Here is a 21,660-nt window from a genome sequence, read left to right on the forward strand (position 1 = left end):
TGAGTAAATTGATATTTATTACGTCAAAAACCAAAGCTTAAGCATTACTCCATGGTCTGGCTCAGTCTCTCTCTTATTTGGGTACGATCTATTCCAAGAACTTTCCTAGTGACTCAGATGACAAAGCGCCTGCCTGCAATGCAGGAGACCCGGGTTCAATCCCTGGATTGGGAAGATCTCCTGGAGAAGGAAATGGCAACCCACTCCAGTATTCTTGCCTGAAAAATTCCATGGATGGAGGAGCCTGGTGGACAGCAGTCCATGGGGTCACAAAGATTCCAACATGATTGAGTGACTTCACTTTCACTTTCTGTTCCAGGAAAGAACACCAAGTCCCAGATAGAGACTGCTTCATTCAGCTCCAGGCTGGAAAACACAGGGAGCAGAGCAGAACAGCTGCCAACTTCTTGTCCTTGCTGTAATATGAGCAAGACTTGAATGTTGTAAAGTTCTGATATTTTGACCCTATTGTTTTTCAGGACTTCTAGAGTAATAATTACTAGAGTCGGAGTGCTGCTATAGCATATATAAAACTAAAATAGGGTGATACTGACTTTGGGCCCAGTGTCAGGCAGTGTGGACATCATTAATACAGCTTAGATAAATAATAATCCAAAGTTATTTCTGCTGAAATTTTGCTAAATCTATAACCTATTTTTAAATTAGATAGTGTATAAAATGAGTTTGTACCCCCTACACTGGTTATTTGGAGAAGGAAATGGCAACCCACTCCAGTATTCTTGCCTGGAGAATTCCATGGACAGAGAAGCCTGGCAGGCTATAGTCCATGGGGTCGCAAGAGTCGGACAGGACTGAGCGACTATGACTCACTCACTCACTCACTCACACTGGTTATTGGGCCTCTCAGGTGGCTCAGTGGTAAAGAATCAGCCTGCTAGTTCAGAAGATGCAGGAGATGTGGGTTCAAACCCTGGGTCAGGCTGATCCCTTGGAGGATGAAATGGCAACCTATCCCAGTATTTTTGCCTGGAAAATCCCATGGACAGAGGAACCTGGTGGGCTACAGCCCATAGGGTTGCAAAGAGCTGGACACAAGTGAGCGACCAAGCACAGAAGCAAACTGGTTATTAGTTGTGTTTTGCATGGTATCACAGAGAAGAGATGAGTCTAAGAAAAAATTAGATTATTGGCAGTAAGAGATGAAACAGACAAAGAATTCTCAAAATTCAGGACTTACAGGTTTGAAAGATGGACTCAATTACAGTCATCAAACATAAACTTGAGTAAAGGCCTGCATCACAAAAGCCAATGAAGACAAAGTCTTAAGGGAAACATCACATCAAGGCCCAAGGTAGGGGAGAGATTATCATCAAGCTGTTTGCTAAGAGGAACTGCTAAGACCTCTCACTGACTTATGAGCAGAGAAAAGAGACAAAAATTGTGGTTCCCTTGAAGGACTGTTGAGGTCAAAATAGCTACCAAGAAGTCTAGACAAGAGATATGCCTCAAAAAGAATTGTGGGTGTGACTACTGGAACAAGAGCTCACTGAAATCACATAGCAAAAAGTCAAGTGTCTGAAAATTGTGCCTCCAAAAGTGCCACCACCTTGGTTTAAAAAAAGACTAAAATGCAAAACAATCCTTAGCTTCTTAATTGTTCAATGACAGATACAGAAAGTTGCTCAGCTTCCAGCATGCTCAAATTCTCCCAGGTGCCTTTCCGAGGTGACCAAGGAGGGTGACAGAACAAAGGAGAGACTCCAGGAAGGCAAAGTCTAAATTATGAGAAACAAGGATTGGTGATCAGTAACCAACACAGCAGTGAATTAAAGTGGGGGTTAATCAGGGAGTATTCCCTAAATTCCATGATGGCAGGCCTTTACTGAGATGTAGAGATTAATTGCCATTCAGTGAGGACTCCACGGAGAAGGCAATGGCATCCCACTCCAGTACTCTTGCCTGGAAACTCCCATGGACGGAGGAGCCTGGTAGGCTACAGTCCACGGGGTTGCGAAGAGTCGGACACGACAGAGCGACTTCACTTTCACTTTTCACTTTCATGCACTGGAGAAGGAAATGGCAGCCCACTCCAGTGTTCTTGCCCGGAGAGTCCCAGGGACGGGAGCCTGGTGGGCTGCCGTCTATGGGGTCACACAGAGTCGGACACGACTGAAGCGACTTAGCAGCAGCAGCAGTGAGGACTCCAGCCGTCTCTTCTTTTTCTCTATATGACTGGGTATGTTTATTTGCTTAGAGTACTCCTGTTTCACCATAAAATATTGGGTGTGGATGAAGAATATTCTTGTATTATTTGCTCATATGTTTCTAAATCAAAAAGGAACTACATCTGGATCTGATTGAGATAATGAGATGTGGGACTTTGCATTTTTTGCCTTAATTAAAGGCACTTGCTTTATTCCTAGGGGAAGTATTGAGTGCCTTTTTCATGCAGGAGGAAGCCAGTTATATCCCATCAAGAGTGTAGATTGGAGTAACTGATGTTATTGTTTGAATTATCTGCTCTCTCCCCTCTAAGAGTATTATACAGTCCTATCTTCCAGAAAGTGGGGTATATTTTTCTATTTCAATGTAAGATGTATGGAAGTGGTTTGTTTTAGCCAATAAGATGAGAGTAGACACATCATACAAGACAACAGTTCAAACCAAATCTTTGGGTACATCTATGTAATTTATTTCAAACTCTTCCTTAAGAACAACATATCCCAGATGTCGGTTAATCCTTCACAGTGTTTTCTGGAACTAGATGATGCACAGGGCTAATCTGAGTTTAGTCAAATCCAGCCAAATTCAGCAGATTTCAATTAACACAAAACTGACCTGTAGCCTACCTTCTGCCAACCCTAGAGTTGATTTTACTATAGTAAAAATGAATGTTTCCTATGGAAATAAAGAAATAAGGAAAATTTTCATATTTACAGGTGGGATTTATGCCATATTTTGGAGACTTGCCATCTGGATAACAAGAAGATGAAACAAAATATATATGAAGCAAAGTTCAGAGCAATTACAAAGGTATAGAAGCAGGGATAAAATGGACTTGTTGGAGAAAGAATAAGGAATTATTCGGATTATAGAAAAAAGCTGAATGATGAGGAATAATAAGAAATGGACTAAAACTCTGAGCACATTGTTCAGATGCACCGTCTCTGAGACTTTATGAATGGCATAGTGGATTAATACAGACAGCCTGTGCAATGGTCATATGTTTCTACCTTCTGTTGTCTCTATGGTTGTGTATATGTTGAAAATGCTTTCCTCTCAGAGTGCTCCTAAATGTCACAAGGTAAGACCCAGAAAAGCAGTCTATTTTCAGGGTTCTCACTTTCCTATTATGGTTTGTTGAAACACATTTAAATCTTAATTTGTTAATGTAAAATCATGTAAGCTTTTATTGGCTCTGAATTAGCACCCTTAGGAATTAGTCACAATAATAATCTAAATGTAGAAAAAAGTAATAAAATGGCAAAAAGCATCATTTCAGTTATCTCTGTTGTTTAACTGGATTTTAATTGTATAACAATTATAGTAACAGTATCTTTTTCTATAAGAGAATACTACTTTCAGCTACTGAGAAAGTTGTCTTTGAACTATGTGACCTAAGGCCCTGTGGTTCCCTAGCTACAACCTTCAGTGACATTTCTTTAATCCCAATGTCTTCAGAGCCAACGTTTGGGAAACATGAATTTATTTCAGAATAACAGAGGAATATTGAAGCAATTTTTCTTGATACCTTTCTGGAAAAAAATGATGATTTTCAGTTTAATTCATTTAAAAAAATATTTCATGGATGATAGGTGGTTTACAATAGTGAAATGTGTTTGTTTTTATTTAACCTATGAAGTCCCTATGTCATTAGGTGATTAGACTCATCTTCCAAATAATAGAATTTTATTTATTGGCATAAAGTAGAGTGTTGACCTCGGCAGATATTAAAGTATTTCACAATGTGGTTCAATTCAATAATCCAGTGATTTATTGATTCAATTGAGTTTTATTTTCTATTTAATACTAACTGAATGGCATAAGTTTCTTGGATTAAGATGTTACTTTACAGAAAAACAAGCCTTTTATGTTTTCTTTCTTGTACACTGTAAACTTGAGATTGGCTTAGAAGCCACATTTGAAAGCCAATCATACTGTCTGGATATTAAATCTCATATTTATGTAGTTATGCATTAAAAATAATTTTTAGAACATTTATCTAAACATTAAAAGATGAAAATATAACATAATTGGTTTAACTGACTTCATACTATAAGATTTACATTTCATAGTAGCCTAACAAAGTGACATTAAAGCTTTTGGGAGACCTCCTACAAATGCCTGCCCTTGGCTCAAAACAGATATGTTTCCAGGAAACTATACACATGACTAACAAAATTCCTCTCTGCATCTCCCTAATATCTGTTTATTCCTGTCCCTTTTTTTCCTAGAAGGAAGTATATGGAACCCCAGGTATTATTTCTATTTAGTGTCTGGATGCTTGTAAATTTTAAAGTTATAGCCCTATTAAAACATATGTCAAATACTTCAGGACTTTTCAAGTACTATTTTGAGATCCTTTAAAGTTTGTCCTTGTTTGTAGGATATATTATAGGCTCCATATAACCTCAGAGTGCCTTTAAATTTGTTCTTGGATCATTCTCCAGGAGAAATCCACACCAGGTACCCAGTCCTTTTGATGTTATTTTAGTTCCTTAAACTTTCCAGACATCACAGAGCTCCCAAGTGCTGGAACACTATTCTTTCACCTCTCTTTGTCTACCCAAGGTCAACTGAATCTTGATTTCTCAAGACTTAAGCCATTTTTCTTATGAAGCTTTTTCTGAAGTCTCAGACTAGCCTAGATGCCCCATTACATACTCACTCAAAAAAGAGTATATGTTCCTTTCTAATATTTATATTCTAAAATTAATTTTTCTGCATTTATCCTTTTTTTAAGGAAGCCATTGTCCTTTTAGATTAATTAATTTAGTTTAATTGGAAGATAATTAAACTTTTATGTTTTGCCATGTATCAACATGAATCAGCCATGGGTACACATGATCCCCCTCATCCTGAACCCTCCTCCTACCTCCCTCCCCACCCCATCCCTCTGGGTTGTCCCAGAGAACCTTTGAGTGCCCTGCTTCATGCATAGAACTTCCACTAGTCATCTGTTTTACATATGGTAATATATACGTTTCAATGCTATTCTCTCAAGTCATCTGACCCTCACCTTCTCTCACATAATCCAAAAGTCTGTTATTTACATCTGTGTCTCATTTGCTGCCTTGCATGTAGGATCATCATTATTGTCTTTCTAAATTCCATATATATGCATTAATACACTGTATTGATGTTTCTCTTTCTGATTTACTTCAATCTGTATAATAGGCTCCAGTTTCATCCATCTCATTATAACTGACTCAAATGTGTTCCTCTTTATAACTGAGTAATGTTCCATTGGGTATATGTTTCACAGCTTCCTTATCCATTCGTCTGTCAATGAACATCTAGGTTACTTTCATGTCCTAGCTATTGTAAACAGTGCTGCAATGAACATCGGGCTACATGTGTCTCTTTCAATTCTGGTTTCCTCTGTGTGTATGTCCAGCAGTGGGATTTCTGGGTTGTATGGCAGTTCTAGATGGGGATGGGGATAGATGGGGAAACAATGATAGATGATATATCTAACCATAAGTAAAATAGATGACCATACATAAAATAGATGACTAGATGAAACAATGGTAGACTTTTGGACTATGTGAGAAAAGGTGAGGGTCAGATGATTTGAGAGATTGGCTTTGAAGCATATATATTACCATATGTAAAATAGATAACTAGTGAATGATGGATGCATGAAGCAGGGCATTCAAAGTCGGTTCTTTTGGACAACCCAGAGGGATGGGGTAGGGAGGAAGGTGGGAGAAGCATTCAGGATGGGGGAGATAGATGGATAGATAAATGGGGAAACAATGGAAACAGTGACAGACTTTATATTGAGGGGCTCCAAAATCACTGCAGATGGTGACTGCAGCCATGAAATTAAAAGACACTTGCTTCTTGGAAGAAAATCCATGGCCAACCTAGACAGCATATTAAAAAGCAGAGGCATTACTTTGCTGGCAAAGGTCCATCTAGTTAAAGCTATGGTTTTTCCAGTAGTTATGTATGGATATGAAATTCAGACCATCAAGAAAACTGAGCACCAAAGAATTGATGCTTTTGAACTGTGATGTTGGAGAAGACTCTTGAGAGTCCCTTGGACTGTAAGGAGATCCAACCAGTCCATCCTAAAGGAAAACAGTCCTGAATATTCATTGGAAGGACTGATGTTGAAGCTGAAACTCCAATACTTTGGCCATCTGATGTGAAGAACTGACTCATTTGAAAAGACCCTGATGCTGAGAATGATTAAGGAGGGAGAAGAAGGGAATGACAGAGGATGAGATGGTTAGATAGCATCACCACCCAGAGGGCATGAGTTTGAGTAAGCTCCGGGAGTTCGTGATGAACAGGGAGCCCTGGTGTGCTGCAGTCTATGGAGTCACAAAGAGACGGGCACGACTGAATGACTGAACTGAACTGAACTGATGGCAGTTCTATTTCCAGTTTTTAAAGGAATCTCCACACTGTTCTCCATAGGGGCTGTACTAGTTTGCATTCCCACCACCAGTGTAACAGGGATCTCTTTTCTCCACACTCTCTCCAGCATCTATTGTTTGCAGATTTTTTGATGGCAGTCATTCCGACTGGTAGCATGTCATGACCTTGGGAGATCATTTTTCAGGGTCCTATCTTTTTGCCTTTTCGTTCTGTTCATAGGGTTTTCAAGGTAAGAATACTGAAGTGGTTTGCCATTCCCTTCTCCAGTGGACCACGTTTTGCCAGAACTCTCCACCATGACCCATCCATCTTGGGTGGCCCTACATGGCATGGCTCATAGTTTCACTGAGTTAGACAAGGCTGTGGTCCATGTGATCAGATTGGTTAGTTTTCTGTGGTTGTGGTTTTCATTCTGTCTGCCCTCTGATGGAGAAGGAGAAGAGGCTTATGGAAGCTTCCTGATGGGAGAGACTGATTGAGGGGAAAACTGGGTCTCATTCTGATGGGCAGGGCTATGCTCAGTAAATCTTTAATCCAGTTTTCTGATGATGGGTAGGGCTGTGTTCCCTCCCTGTTATTTGACCTTGAGGCCAAACTCTTCTGGAGGTAATTTTAGATAACGTTGACCTCCTTCAAAAGGTCCCATGCACGCACTGCTACACTCAGTGCCCCCAACCGTGCATCAGGCCACCGCTGACCCATGCCTCCGCCCGAGACTCCTGGACACTCACTGGCAAGGCTGGGTCAGTCTCTTGTGGGATCACTGCTCCTTTCTCCTGCATCCTGTTGCACACAGGTTCTGTTTGTGCTCTCCCAGAGTATATTTCCCAGTCCTGTGTAAGTTCTGGTGGCTCTATGGTGGGGTTAATGGTGACCTCCTCGAAGAGGGCTTATGCCATACCCAGGACTACTGCACCCAGACCCCTCATCCCTGCAGCAGTCTACTGCTGACACGTACTTCTGTAGGAGACACTCAAACACAGTTCTGTCTCAGTCTTGGTGGGGTCTCTGGGTCCTGGAGTGCACCATGTATGTTTGAGCCCCCTGAGTGTCTCTGGAGGGTTTGGAGTTTGATTCTCAATGCAGTTTTGCCCCTCCTACCATCTTGCTGGGGCTTCTCTGCCCTTGGAGATGGGGTATCTACTCACAGTCACTCCAGACAACTGAATTGAATTGATTCTGACTGACATGAGATGACACCTCATGTTGGTTTTGATTTGCATTTCTCTAATAATAAGTGATGTTGAGCATTTTTTCATGTGTTTATTAGATATTTGTATGTCTTCTTTGGAGAAATGCCCCTTTAGTTATTTGGCCCAATTTTTGCCTGGGTTGTTCATTTTTCTGCTATTGAGTTGCATGAGATGCTTGTATATTTTGTGCATTTATCTTTAAAACAAATAGATGGGGAAACAATGGAAACAGTGACAGACTTTCTTTTCTTGGACTCCAAAATGACTATCGACAGTGCCTGCAGTCTTGAAATTAAAAGACACTTGCTCCTTGGAAGAAAAGTTATGAACAATTAAGATAGCATACTAAAAAGCAGTGACATTACTTTGCCAACAAAGGTCTGCATAGTCAAAGCAGTCCAGTAGTCGTGTATGGATGTGAGCACTAGACCATAAAGAAGGCTGAACACCAAAAAGTTGATACTTTTGAGCTGTCGTGTTGGAGAAGACTCTTGAGAGTCCCTTGGAGTGCAAGGAGATCAAACCAGTCAATTCTAAAGGAATTCAATCTTGAATATTCATTAGAAAACTGTTTCTGAAGCTCTAATATTTTGGCCACCTGATGCAAAGAGCTGACTCATTAGAAAAGACTCTAATGCTGGGAAGAATGGAAGGCAGAAGGAGAAGGGGATGCCAGAGGAAGAGATTGTTGGATGGCATCTCCAATTCAATGAACATGAGTGTGAGCAAGCTCCAGGTGATAGTGAAGGACAGGGAAGCCTGGCGTGCTGCAGTCCATGGAGGCAAAGAGTTGGACATGACTGAGCAACAATCTTTAAAACTATATTATGAAATAGAATGTTATGTTTATCAATTCCTTCTTATTTATTTAAACTTGGGAGGAATAGCATGTGTAATGAATTCATCTGATAGTAGTTATCTGAATTGGAGAAAAGGTGTCCATAGCTGAAAGGAAAAGAATGCTAAACTCTAGAATTACAAAAATAGGCATGACTCAGAAGAAGGTCTAGCACATGGAAAAGAAATGTGATTAACTCTCCCAAGTATTTTTAGAATTATGTAAATGTCTTACTCCACTTGAGAATGATATTTTCTTTGAGTGCAAGCTCTTTATTTGCCCACTTTAATTGTCCATCTAGACAGATATTTGGTAGCTGCAACATAAAGGTCAAATAAACTCCCTAACACGTTTTTCAGCACTTCCTGCAGGTTAAATGAAAGTATCAAATAAGAAATTGCAGTATCAGTTTTTTCTCCCTAATTATAATAGAACATTTGTACTACCATTTTGAGTGTTGCTATTTCATTAGCAATCGTGAAGTAGCTACTGCCTGATGTTTCTGGTAGAGGGAAAAAAGGCCATGGCTAACATTGTATTGGCATCTTGCCTTTGTCTAATCACAGCAGGAGCCATTGGTCTATGGAATATTTAAAGAAAAGAAATTTGTGCCTTATATGATGATTGAGCAACTGTACAATACCCCAGTAGGGGGTTAATTAGAAATGAAAGGGCTTAAAATTTCTCTCAAAGCAGATCTCTTTGGGGAGGTCATTTTCAGAAAGCATCTCATTTATGCATCTCTGAAGTGCTTTTTAAAAAGCATATTCTTTTAACAAATGGAGAGTCAGCCAAAAATCAGGAGGATCAGAGTAAGAAGGGATGCATTAATGAATAAGAAGTAACTGAAACAATCCATTAGGAAACCTAGTAATTTCTGTCTGTTTAAATAGTGCCATTTGCCTATATTCTACCACTGATATGATAAAATAATACTAATTTTTATGACACGCCTTTTGTAATTGCTTGCTTCAGTCATTTTTTTTTTCTGTTTAAATTAAAGGACAAATGTTACTCTTACATTAAATTATGTTCAGAGTAAGAATTATATAAATTTTCTGCAGAGGAGAACCAGTTAATTTTATCCTACTTACATCATAAAACAGATGAGATACTGTTGAGACCATGAAAGAAAATTTGGTGCTTCAGTGAAGATTCAAATGAATATAGGATCTTATATTTGCCTCAGAGAAAAGAAAAAGAAAACATAAATTTACATCATTTTTTTACACTCTAGTAGCTTATAGTCTAGTAGAAGATATGTAGTAGATTCAAAAATCATTATAAGATAATGGGTGTCATTTGCTAGGTCCCCAAAAATGTCACCTCCATGATAACCTATGGACAAACCAAAGCCAAGTTTATTACTTCAGAGTGGGGAGCCCTTGTATTGACAGATTGTTCCTAGGGTCTCAGAAAGGAGACATCAATGGCACTATATTCAGAAGGTTTTGGAGATTTCATTTTTCTCCTTTTTCTTTGAGGTTTCACTTTAGAAATTTATAATTTTAAGTACCTTCTTCTCTTTTTGAAATGTATATAAAGACTAGATTGACATTTTGTTGGTTTATAGCCTAGGAATGTCTTTCTCAAAGACTTGAAGATTGTTTCTTTGAAATGTAATCATCAAGAGAGATAGCACCCCTAACTTCCAGTCTCTTTGGGAAGGTAGGAACCTATTTCTATGAGCATTTCACTCTGAGGTGCTAAACTACTTCCTATCATAAAGATATGATAAGTTTGTTTGTCTTTTGAGTACAGCTAATTAATTCATACAGATGGAGACCCTCATAATAAGTCAAAGCTAAAATGAACTATGTGTGATAAATGGTACTGTTAATTCTCTGACTTGAGGACTAGTTATCACTTATCTTGAAAACCTGTAAGTAATAGGTCGTATCTGCATGCTTGTGTAAAAGTGTGAAATTTATTTTTGTCTTTGAAATCTCTTAGCAGACTGCTTGTAATGAACATCACACTCTGGTTTAATTAATGTTTACTCAATAATAAACCTGTTCTTTTTCTCTACTACCTCTGTGGAAAGAATTTCTGGGTTGGGAGACTTAGTTTTTAATTCTGTTCCCCAACACTGTTTGGGACTTGGCAAAATTTGTTCAGTAATAATTTAGGATTGGTGGGCATAGTAAGAGAAAGGTTTTAAGTGAATCTTGAAAAGTAAAGGTTTGCTTGTTCAGCTAAATAGAATATTATTATTCTGAGAAGGAGCTATGGGTAAGTAGACTAGTCCATTGTTCAGATAAACAGACATTTAGTACATTCCTAAAGCAATGAATAAAATTACTATAACTTCATTTCCATGGGTAAATTTTTTCTGGAGTATTCAATTCTTGTTAATTGCAGGCAATAGAATATTAAATTCATGTTAGTGTAAAAAACAAGCTGTGGGGCTGTAAATGGTCTTAATTCTCATGTGGAAAATTGCCATTTCAATGATATAAGCCAACTGTTGTTGGTGTTCGGAGTAAAGAGGCATCATATTTCAGTTGTGACAAGAGAAGGCATGTTCATGATTCTTGGAATTCATGACTGCTTGAAGACAAGAAAGAATTTCAATAAAAGGTCAAGAGTAGGTAAGATGTTCTAGCTAGGATTGATTGAATAGGATATGGAACTATCATCTTGGGAAAAGCAAGGGAACCTGAATATGTAGCTCCATTAATAAGTAGCCAGAGATGCAGCTGAGAGAAAAATAGGGGAGAGATTCAGAGGAACTGAGGATTGACCTTAGGACTTTGGTTTCTACTTGGTAAGAATCAGGGAAAGAAAATCAAATTCATCACTGATTTAATAAAGACATATCAATTCAGTGATATCTCTGAGAAAATATAATAGCTAGAATGTTTCAGAAACAAGATATATTATTATTATTGACTAATTATCCAGTATCAAAAGATGTCTGGGGACTTCCCTGGCAGTCCAGCAGTTAAAACTTTGCCTTCCATTTCAGGGCATGCAGGTCTGATCTCTGGTTGGGGAGCTAAGATCCTACATGCCTCCTGACCAAAAAATAAAATAAACATATAACAGAAGCAATATTGTAACAAATTCAATAAAATGAACTGCAGTTTTAAAAAAATCTTTTAAAAAGAGCACTCATTAAAAAAATAAAAACATTAAAAAAATGTCTGGAGCAGCTGGTTCAAAGGTTATATTGAATGTAACTCAGCTTCTCAACCATCCTAGATAATCTTCATAGTATTCTTTTGTTCACAAAATAACAATCCTGTAGATAAGGCATCACATACTCACATGACCAGGTCCAATCCAGGAAATAAAAAGGTAACTTTCTCTTAGTCATTTTTTTTTTCTTTCTTTTTAATAAGGAAGATATACCTTTCAGGAAATCCTCCAGAAGACTTCAGATCAGATCGGAGTGGACAAGATTAGGAAACATACTCACAATCTTGTTGCAAGGACGGAATATGAAAGTAGGTGGAAAGAAAGAAGAGGGAAAAATTACTCCGGTACAGTTTTCAATTCACATTGTATAAAGCTTCAAAAATGAAAAAAAAAAAATATCTATTTGCTTCTAGAACTGACACAAGTGATAGATAATTTAATGGTACAGTTAAGATAAGATAAAAGCAAATGATAATGAATACATAAAATATCAGGGGACTCATGATACTAGGTTAGCTATTTAGAGAACAATCAAGGTATAACCCAGTCTCATGTTGTACTGTGGTGTACATTCCAGAACATCAGAGTAATTAATTGTGAAAAAATGAAACTATAAACTAGACATGAGAATTTTTTTTGAGATCAGATTATATAAAAGCAAAAAGCAGTAGTGCAAAGGAAAAGAGATCATAAATAAAAAGTATATAGTAAAAATTTCATGACAAAAATAAAGCATCAGAAAAAATTATAGAAAAAAAATGCTTTCAAAATATTTGTCTTTAATAAATGTTTATGTATGATTATTAATTTAGAAAGTTTTTACTGAATGATTTTTAAAACACATATAAATGACCTCTAAATGGGTAAAGAGCAGAAAGAGAAAAAATGTATAAAGAAAAAATTGTGAGAAGAAAGTTACCAATAATCAAGAATTGCAAATTTGAGCACAGTAGTACTTCCTACCATATGTCAAAAAAGGATAAAATTGAGTATATAAGAGATGTTAAGAATGTTGGAAAATTAGTCTTTCATATTTCTTCAGATGAAGCAAACAATAAAAACATACCTCATTTCTAAAAGATGCTTGGTAATATATATATCAAGATATAAAAATCTGTTTTTGACTTAGTATTATGGATTATAGATACTGAGTAATCCTGTTGTGAAAGTACTGTTTTGTATATGTGATATATAGTAACCGGTGTCATTTGGATAAGCCTATCGAGTAGGAAATGCCAAAGAATGCTGAAACTATTGCACGACTGCACTCATCTCACATTCTAGTAAAGTAATGCTCAAAACTCTCCAAGCCAGGCTTCAGCAATATGTGAACCATGAACTTCCAGAAGTTCAAGTTGGTTTTAGAAAAGGCATAGGAACCAGAGATCAAATTGCCAACATCCGCTGGATCACCGAAAAAGCAAGAGTTCCAGAAAAACATCTATTTCTGCTATATTGACTATGCCAAAGACTTTGACTGTGTGGATCACAATAAACTGTGGAAAATTCTGAAAGAGATGGGAATACCAGGCCACCTGACCTGCCTCTTGAGAAACCTGTATGCAGGTCAGGAAGCAACAGATAGAACTGGAATTAGAACAAGAGACTGGATCCAAATAGGAAAAGGAGTATGTCAAGGCTGTATACTGTCACCTTGCTTACCTAACTTTTATGCAGAGTACATCATTGGAAATGCTGGGCTGGAAGAAACACAAGCTGGAATCAAGATTGCCGGGTGAAATATCAATACCTCAGATATGCAGATGACACCATCCTTATGGCAGAAAGTGGAGAGGAACTAAAAAGCCTCTTGATGAAATTGAAAGAGGAGGGTGAGAGAGTTAGCTTAAAGCTCAACATTCAGAAAACTAAGATCATGGCATCTGGTCCCATCACCTCATGGCAAATAGATGGGGAAACAGTGGAAACAGTTGTCAGACTTTATTTTGGGAAGCTCCAAAATCACTGAAGATGGCGATTGCAGTCATGAAATTAAAAGACACTTACTCCTTGGAAGGAAAGTTATGACCAACCTGGATAGTATATTAAAAAGCAGAGACATTACTTTGCCAACAAAGGTTCGTCTGGTCAAGGCTATGGTTTTTCCAGTAGTCATGTATGGATGTGGGAGTTGGACTGTGAAGAAAGCTGAGTGCCGAAAAATTGATGCTTTTGAACTATGGTGTTGAAGAAGACTCTTGAGAGTCCCTTGGACTGCAAGGAGATCCAATCAGTCCATCCTAAAGGAGGTCAGTCCTGGGTGTTCATTAGAAGGACTGATGCTGATACTGAAACTCCAGTACTTTGGCCACCTCATGTGAAGAGTTGACTCATTGGAAAAGACCCTGATGCTGGGAGGGATTGGGGGCAGGAGGAGAAGGGGATGACAGAGGATGAGATGGCTGGATGGCATCACTGACTCGATGGACATGAGTTTGAGTAAATTCTGGGAGTTGGTGATGGACAGGGAGGCCTTGTGTGCTGTGATTCATGGGGTTGCAAAGAGTCAGACAAGACTGAGCGACTGAACTGAACTGATGGAGTAGGAAAAATTATTAACCTTTTCTACAGATGAGAAAAATACATCCCTGTGGGATGAAATAAGCTCAGGGACACAGCTGATAGGGCTTCGGGCCAGATTTCAAAACTGTGGTGTCTGTCTCAACAGGTCACACACATAATTATCACATACCTTGTCTCTCTCCTTCAAATAATCTTACATAAAGAAACATATAAGAGGAACTCAAGAGCCTCTTGATGAAAGTGAAAGAGGAGAGTGAAAAAGTTGGCTTAAAATCAACATTCAGAAAAGTAAGATCATGGCATCTGGTCCTGTCACTTCATGGCAAATACATGGGGAAATAAAGGAAGCAGTGAGAGAGTTTATTTCTGGGGGCTCAAAAATCACTGCAGATGGTGACTGCAGCCATGAAATCAAAAGATTCTTGCTCCTTGAGAGAAAAGCTATGACCAAACCAGACAACACATTAAAAAGCAGAAACATTACTTTTCCAACAAAGGTCTGTCTAGTCAAAGCTATGGTTTTTCCAGTAGTCACATATGGGTATGAGAGTTGGACGATAAAGAAAGCTGAGGGCCAAAGAATTGATGCTTTTAAACTGTGGTGTTGAAGAAGACACTTGAGAGTCCCTTGGACTGCAAGGAGATTAAACAAGTCAATTCTAAAGGAAATCAGTCCTTAATATTCATTTGAAGGACTGATGCCAAACCTAAAACTCAAATACTTTGGCCACCAGATGCAAAGAACTGACTCATTGGAATAGACACGGATTCTGAGAAAGGTTGAAGGCGGAAGGAGAATGGGACGACAGAGAGGATGAAATGGTTGGATGGCATCACCGACTTGATGGAAAAGAGTGAACAAGTTCTGGGAATTGGTGATGGACAAATAAGCCAGAAGTGCTACAGTCCATTGGATCACAAAGAGCCAGACACACCTGAGTGACTGAACTGAACTGAGCGTAAAGAAATAAAGGAATTATAAAGGTGTATGTTAATACATTTGCATAAATACTTTTTAAGTAGTTACAACTTTCATATGAAATAAGCATCCAAACAGGAATTTTGCTAAAAATGTTTACATTTCTCAAAATTGGCAGTGATGATTTTTAGCTTCTGGTGGGCAATTAGACACATTCATATTCTTTACTTTAGAGATTTTTAAGTAAATGACAAAATTTGTGTTCTGAAAATGTCTCATCTGTAGTCATTTTATTTTAATTTGAGTAACAGTTTGGCAAATTCTTGACAGTATCTGGAGAAGCATGGATTTCTGGGACAGAGGACCTAGGCTTCAGGTAGAATGGAGTGTTCAGATTGTAGGACTGCTTGCAGACTGTCTTACTTTCCACCTTCTTCTTATCTCCCATAAAGAAAGTGAAAATGTCGGTTGCTCATTCGTGTCTGACTCTTTGCAACCTCATGGACTGAATCCCACAAGGCTCATCTGTCCATGGGATTCTCCAGGCAAGAATACTCACAGTGGGTTGTCATTCCCTTCTCCAGGGGATCTTCCCAACCCAGGGTTTGAACCCAGGTCTTCTGCATTGCAGCTGGATTCTTTACCATCTGAGCCACCCTATTTCCCATTGACAGCCAGAGTATTCCATTGCAAAGTGATATGTTTGTGCTTTATTCTATTCAGAAAGTATGTTGTCATGTAGTCGCTTCAAGTAGGGATCATGGACTGAACCTGTTTTTCTGTCTAGTCTGTTCTTAAGTCTCTGTGTTAAGTTTACCTTCTCTTAGCCAAGGGATAGATGGTATAAATATAGATAGATAGATAGATAGATAGATAGATAGATAGATAGATGATAGGCCATATAGCTCATAATGGCTACAGAGGTGGAGGGTTCAGCCCTCGAGGTCATAAAGGAGCTGAGATGGCTTCTACCTAGTGCCAGACTTCTGAAACAGGGAAACTGAGGACATGTCAGGAGTGTCTGAAATAACCTGGACCAGCCAGAGGATATAGGCACTGAGAATGAGCTAAAGGAGGGAGATCAGTTAAATGAAAGCTTGAACTATGGGGTAGTTGGACCGTATGCCCTTGGCATGGAGTGTTGTGAGAAATTTGAAATCTCAGAAACTACTGTGGACAGTGGGCCAGAAAGATTCTGGCCAGGATATTTTGAGTTACATTAGTACTTGGTATAGGGACCTATGAAAGGTTTTTCAGGTATGAAAAATAAAAGAAGCAAAAACCCAGAAAATATTGGCCATGAAGGTGCTTAAGAAGACAATGAGAGTAACAACAACAACAACAAAAGAGGTGCTAAAGATACAGTTTACACAAAAATCAGGATGGGATATTCCGGAGAAAGTAAAGCATCTCTTCATTGTGGATTTAATTTATGCTTTTCTGACTGGTGGAGAATTCTACTTCATCCTTGAGTATCTCAGCAGAGGAGAATTATTTATGCAGTTAGAAAAAAGAGGAAATATTTATGTAACACACTACCTGGTTTACTGGCAGAAATCCCCATGGCTTTTGGACATTTACATCAAAAAAAGTGACTATCTACATACACCTGAAGCCAGAGAAAGTCATACTTATTCACAAGGTCATGGAAACTAAGAATTTGGACTGTTCAAAAAGTGTATTCATGATGGAACAGTCACACACACATTTTGTGGAACAGTAGTATAGATGACTCCTGAAATATTGATGAGAAGTGACCATAGTAGAGCTGGGATTGGTAGAGTTGGGGAGCGTTAATATAGGACAGGTTGACTGGAGCACCTCCCTAACTTGGGAGAAGAGAAAGAAATGTCCTCAGGTGTAAACTCAATTTGCCTCCTTACCTCACACAGGAAGTCAGAGATCTGATTAAAAAGCTATTGAAAAGAAATGCTGCTTCTTGTCTTGGAGCTGGTCTTGGAGATGCTAGAGAAGTTCAAGCTCATCCATTCTTCATATGCATTAACTGGGCAAGAATTGCTAACTGTAAGGAGGAGCTCCTCCACCCCCAACCCCACTACACCCCACCCCCACCCCCTGCCTTTAAACTGCTGTTGCAATCTGAAGAGGATGTGAATCAAAGTTTACACACCAAACACCTACCTGTTGACAGGCCTGGAGACTCCGAGTTCAGTGAGATTGCCAACCACCTAGAAATGAGGCATGTTTTGCATATGTGGCTCCATCTGTCCTTGAAAACGTGGAAGAAAAGTTTTCCTCTGAATTAAAAATCCAGACACCTTGAAGATGTGTTGACAACCCACAGACACCCATCGGTCCCACCACACTTCTGGGGATTTTACGGGAAGAGGTATAACATCCAGCACGGCAAATTCTTAGCCACCTATGGAATAGTCAATGGAAGCAAGTAGAATAGAGCGGATGAATGTGACCATGACTGAGGAAGTGCCACTTCCAAAATGACCTCCAAACTGCCACACATTACAAAACAAAGTTTTTCCCATGATCTTCAAACAACCAGAGTACCTGCATGTGAATCTATGACAGATCAAGGCTTTCAATGAATTTAGGGCAAAAAAGTGGGGAGGGGAGAAGTGAGTATCCTTCTAGGTGAAGCAAGAAGACAGCCTTGAAGAGTCAACATCATTACATAAAATACTTCAGACAGGAAAAATAAACCTGGATTTTTAAAAATCAATCAGCAATGCAAAGGAACTGAAGTGAAATAGTATTTCAAAACTCTTCTGCCTGCAGTGCAGTAGACCCAAATTCAATCCCTGGTTAGGGAATATCCCCTGGAGAAGGGAATGGCAACCTATTCCAGTATTCTTGCCTTGATAATCCCTTGTACAGAGGAGCCTAGTGGGCTACAGTTCATGGGGTCATAAAGAGTCGGACACAATAGAGTGTCTAACAAGAAGTGAGGCACATCCATCAATTGATTCCTAACAAAATCTTTCAACCTTATCAAGGATTTTTATGTTGATGACTTGAAACTGGCAGTGTTAAGGGTATAGTGTAACTTCTGTATCACTATCATGCTCTGACTGTATGGAAAAAGAGTTATGTTTTCATTACGTAAAGCATGAAATCACCTGTAATACTTGCAACTAAGGAAAATTAGCATGAAAACTTTGTTAAGTTTTTTCCAGTAGTATGGAATTAAAGACGAAAGAAACTCATCAATTGATACTATATGTCTAAATAACCTAAAAGGTGCAAGTCAAGTTTTGAGACCTCACTGAGAACTATAGTTCAGAAAACAACCTCTCAGTATCTAGGTGGTGATGAAGACCCCTATTTTTTTTCCTGTGTGAATAGTTTAAATACAAAAGAAAAATAATATTTACTAATATGAAAAGAGAAAGTGAAAGACAATTTATGGGCTTGTTAAGAATATTTAGTCTTATGAGAAACATTCATGGCATTTAAGCTTTAAAATGATACAAAATCTACCTATATATAATATTTCCATTAAATACAATTCAGTATACAAATGCAAATATACGCAATGTGTATTTGGAAATTTTCTTACACTAAAATCTAATCTATAGAAACAAATTTAACTCATTTCATTTTGCCAAGGAGCTGACCTACCAGGTAACAGAAATACACAAATACAGGAATGAATAAATGGATGAATGGGTGAGTGAATGAATAATCAAATAAGTCAAGAGATTTTAAGCTAATCTACTTTTAAAACTAGGCCAGTTTAATAATTAAAACCGTAGGTAATTCTTATTATAAGCATAAAAACAATTAGCGACTTGAATATTTGTCATTCCTTTCAGCACAGATCTAAGATGGGTTTGGGGTTAGGTGGGAGAGCCTATATAGCCTCAAAATACTGGCAATGAATTCTGATTCTTCAATATTTTGAGCAGTCCATAATGGTAAATGTTTTAAAATAAGCTACCTGGAATTTAAATTAATGAATGAATGCACATGTTCCTGCTCTAATTGGTGGCACTTGTCAATTTCCACTGTGTAAACACTCCAATGACTGCATCTTGAATTACCATTGTATAGGAAGAGCTGTGAATAATTGGCCCTAGGAAGCCAGTAGGAGCCTGTTTCATAATCCATTGTTTCTGAGACAATGGCGGTCCCATGGACAGGGCTCCTCCAGCTTGTATTCCTTGGAGGCTGTTGTAACATACTCTGTTCTCTGTATGCTTGCTCAGGACCCAGATATTAGGTCTCACCTGTGTCCTGTTGAAACTCTAGACCTGGGGTTGGTGAGCTTTTTATTAAAGGGACAAAGAGTAAATCTTTCAGTCTTGTAAGTGCTTGATCTCTGTTGCAACAAACTCAACTCAGCCACTGAAGCTCAAACAGAGACATAGACAATAGGTAAATGACAGACATGTCTGTGTGCCAATAAACTTTTCTCTTATGAAAACAGGCAGCAGTGCTGCGGACCATGTGTTTTTGTCCCTGCTCATGAAGTCCTGACAGTCTGCAGCACCCTGCACCCAGGTATGTGCCTGAAGCTATGATGCTGAGCCTGCCTGCAGGACAGCAGTGAAGTTATCACATCCCTGTGCACAGCTGTGCCATACACACAGTCCCCATGCCTTCATCCTCAGCTCAGCTTACTAACAGCAGGCCAGGATGGGGAAGGAGAAACAGGAATTTTGGTCACTTACCTTCCCTCTGTTTCCTTCATTTTTTTTTTTTTTTTTTTCTCCTCTTAATCCTCACTAGAAGGCAAAGGCATGTTTTTTGGTCATGTCACTTAATCCTTTACTGAAGAATAAACATCCTTTAGCCCACCTGACTGGCATAGGCTTCACTCCACACTGTAATTTGTTTTTCTTCAGACTGACTCTTAAGAATTTAAAATTATTTTTATTTATTTATTTTGTATTGACATATACTTGATTTGTGTGCTGTGTGCTCACTCAGCCATGTATGACTCTTTGTGATCCCATGGGCTATTGCCCGCCAGGCACCTCTGTCCATGGGATTCTCCAGGTAAGAACACTGGAGTGGGTTGCCATTTACTATTCCAGGGGATCTTCCTGACCCAGCAATTGAACCCTTCGGCAGGCAGATTCTTTACCATTGGGTGACCTGAGAAGCTGGACTTACAGTGTTGTTTATTCCTGTTATACAGCATGGTGATTCAGTTATATAGATATTTACATTCTTTTTTAGTATTTTCCATTTTAGTTTATCATAGTATCTTCCCCCCTCCCCCATTGGAGAATATTGCTTTGAAATCCTGCTCTCTTTTTTTTTTTGTCTAAACAAGTATTTCAAACCCACCACCTTACCCACTGCCTTACCCACTGTCTGCTGCTGTTGCTACTGCTAAGTCACTTCAGTCGTGTCCGACTCTGTGCGACCCCATAGACGGCAGCCCACCAGGCTCCGCCGTCCCTGGGATTCTCCAGGCAAGAACACTGGAGTGGATTGCCATTTCCTTCTCCAATGAATGAAAGTGAAAAGTGAAAGTGAAGTCGCTCAGTCGTGTCTGACTCTTCTACTACCCCACAAACTCTGAATGATATTCTCATGATTCAGGATATAATTTAAAAGAGAGATTAAAGTACATTTGAGTCATTTCTATTAAGTCATTTCTATTAAGTACATTGAGTCATTTCTATTGTATTAGTATTAGGCAAAAATCAAGATAACCATAATATGTGTTAAGCAACTTTTTAAAAATTACACAAAAATATTTTAAATCAGAATCATTAAAATCTTCAAATATTTCAAACTGAAGACCCTATGGGGAGCCTATAAAAATTTTCTGCAAGTTGCAAAATGTTGGGGCTTTCCCAATGGCTCAGTGAGTAGAGAATCCATCTGCAATGCAGGAGATGCTGTTTCAATCCCTGGGTCAGGAAGATCCCCTGGAGAAGGAAATGGCAACCCACTCTAGTATTCTTGCCTGGAAAATTCTATGGACAGAGGAGACTGGTGGGCTACAGTCCATGGGGTTTCAAAGAGTTGGGCATGAATGTAACTGAGCACATGGCAAAATGTTATTTTCATGAGGATTGAGTGAAAATTGAGATGACAGACTAATTGGCAAATAAGGAAGGAAAGAGGTGGTACAGCAAATGATAGACTCCCATGCTAAAGTTTGCCTAAGTGTTTCAGCCGCAGACAAGGGGGAATAGCTGGGTAATAGGAATGTTGTGCCAGATGTTCCAATTTCCATGAACCTAAACTAATCACCTACTCCGGTTTCAGTCTATGGGAAAAAAAAGTTCATTCAAAAGCATTAGGATTTGTGTTACATAAAATACCAGTTCTTTCTAATTCCTATTGTTAGACCTCTCACTAAAAGTCAGAAGAGATTAGAAATATGCTATTTGAATTTTTCCATTTAAATGTTACTTTACACAATTAGACCAATGCATTTCCCTATGTTATGGAACTTGATATCCACATTTGAAATGGGTTCCTAGGGACAGTGAAGAGCAATAAAGATGTGGAAGAAAATCTCCAGATAGACTTCTGCA

General features: G+C 38.6%; 1 pseudogene; it reads left to right on the top strand.

The window, feature by feature from the left end:
- The window catches only part of LOC110138949 (ribosomal protein S6 kinase beta-1-like), a 125,648-nt pseudogene extending 108,001 nt beyond the window's left edge, over positions 1-17,647 (top strand).
- Positions 17,648-21,660: the final 4,013 nt, after the last annotated feature.

Source organism: Odocoileus virginianus, chromosome 25, assembly GCF_023699985.2.
Source record: "Odocoileus virginianus isolate 20LAN1187 ecotype Illinois chromosome 25, Ovbor_1.2, whole genome shotgun sequence".
NCBI lineage: Eukaryota > Metazoa > Chordata > Mammalia > Artiodactyla > Cervidae > Odocoileus > Odocoileus virginianus.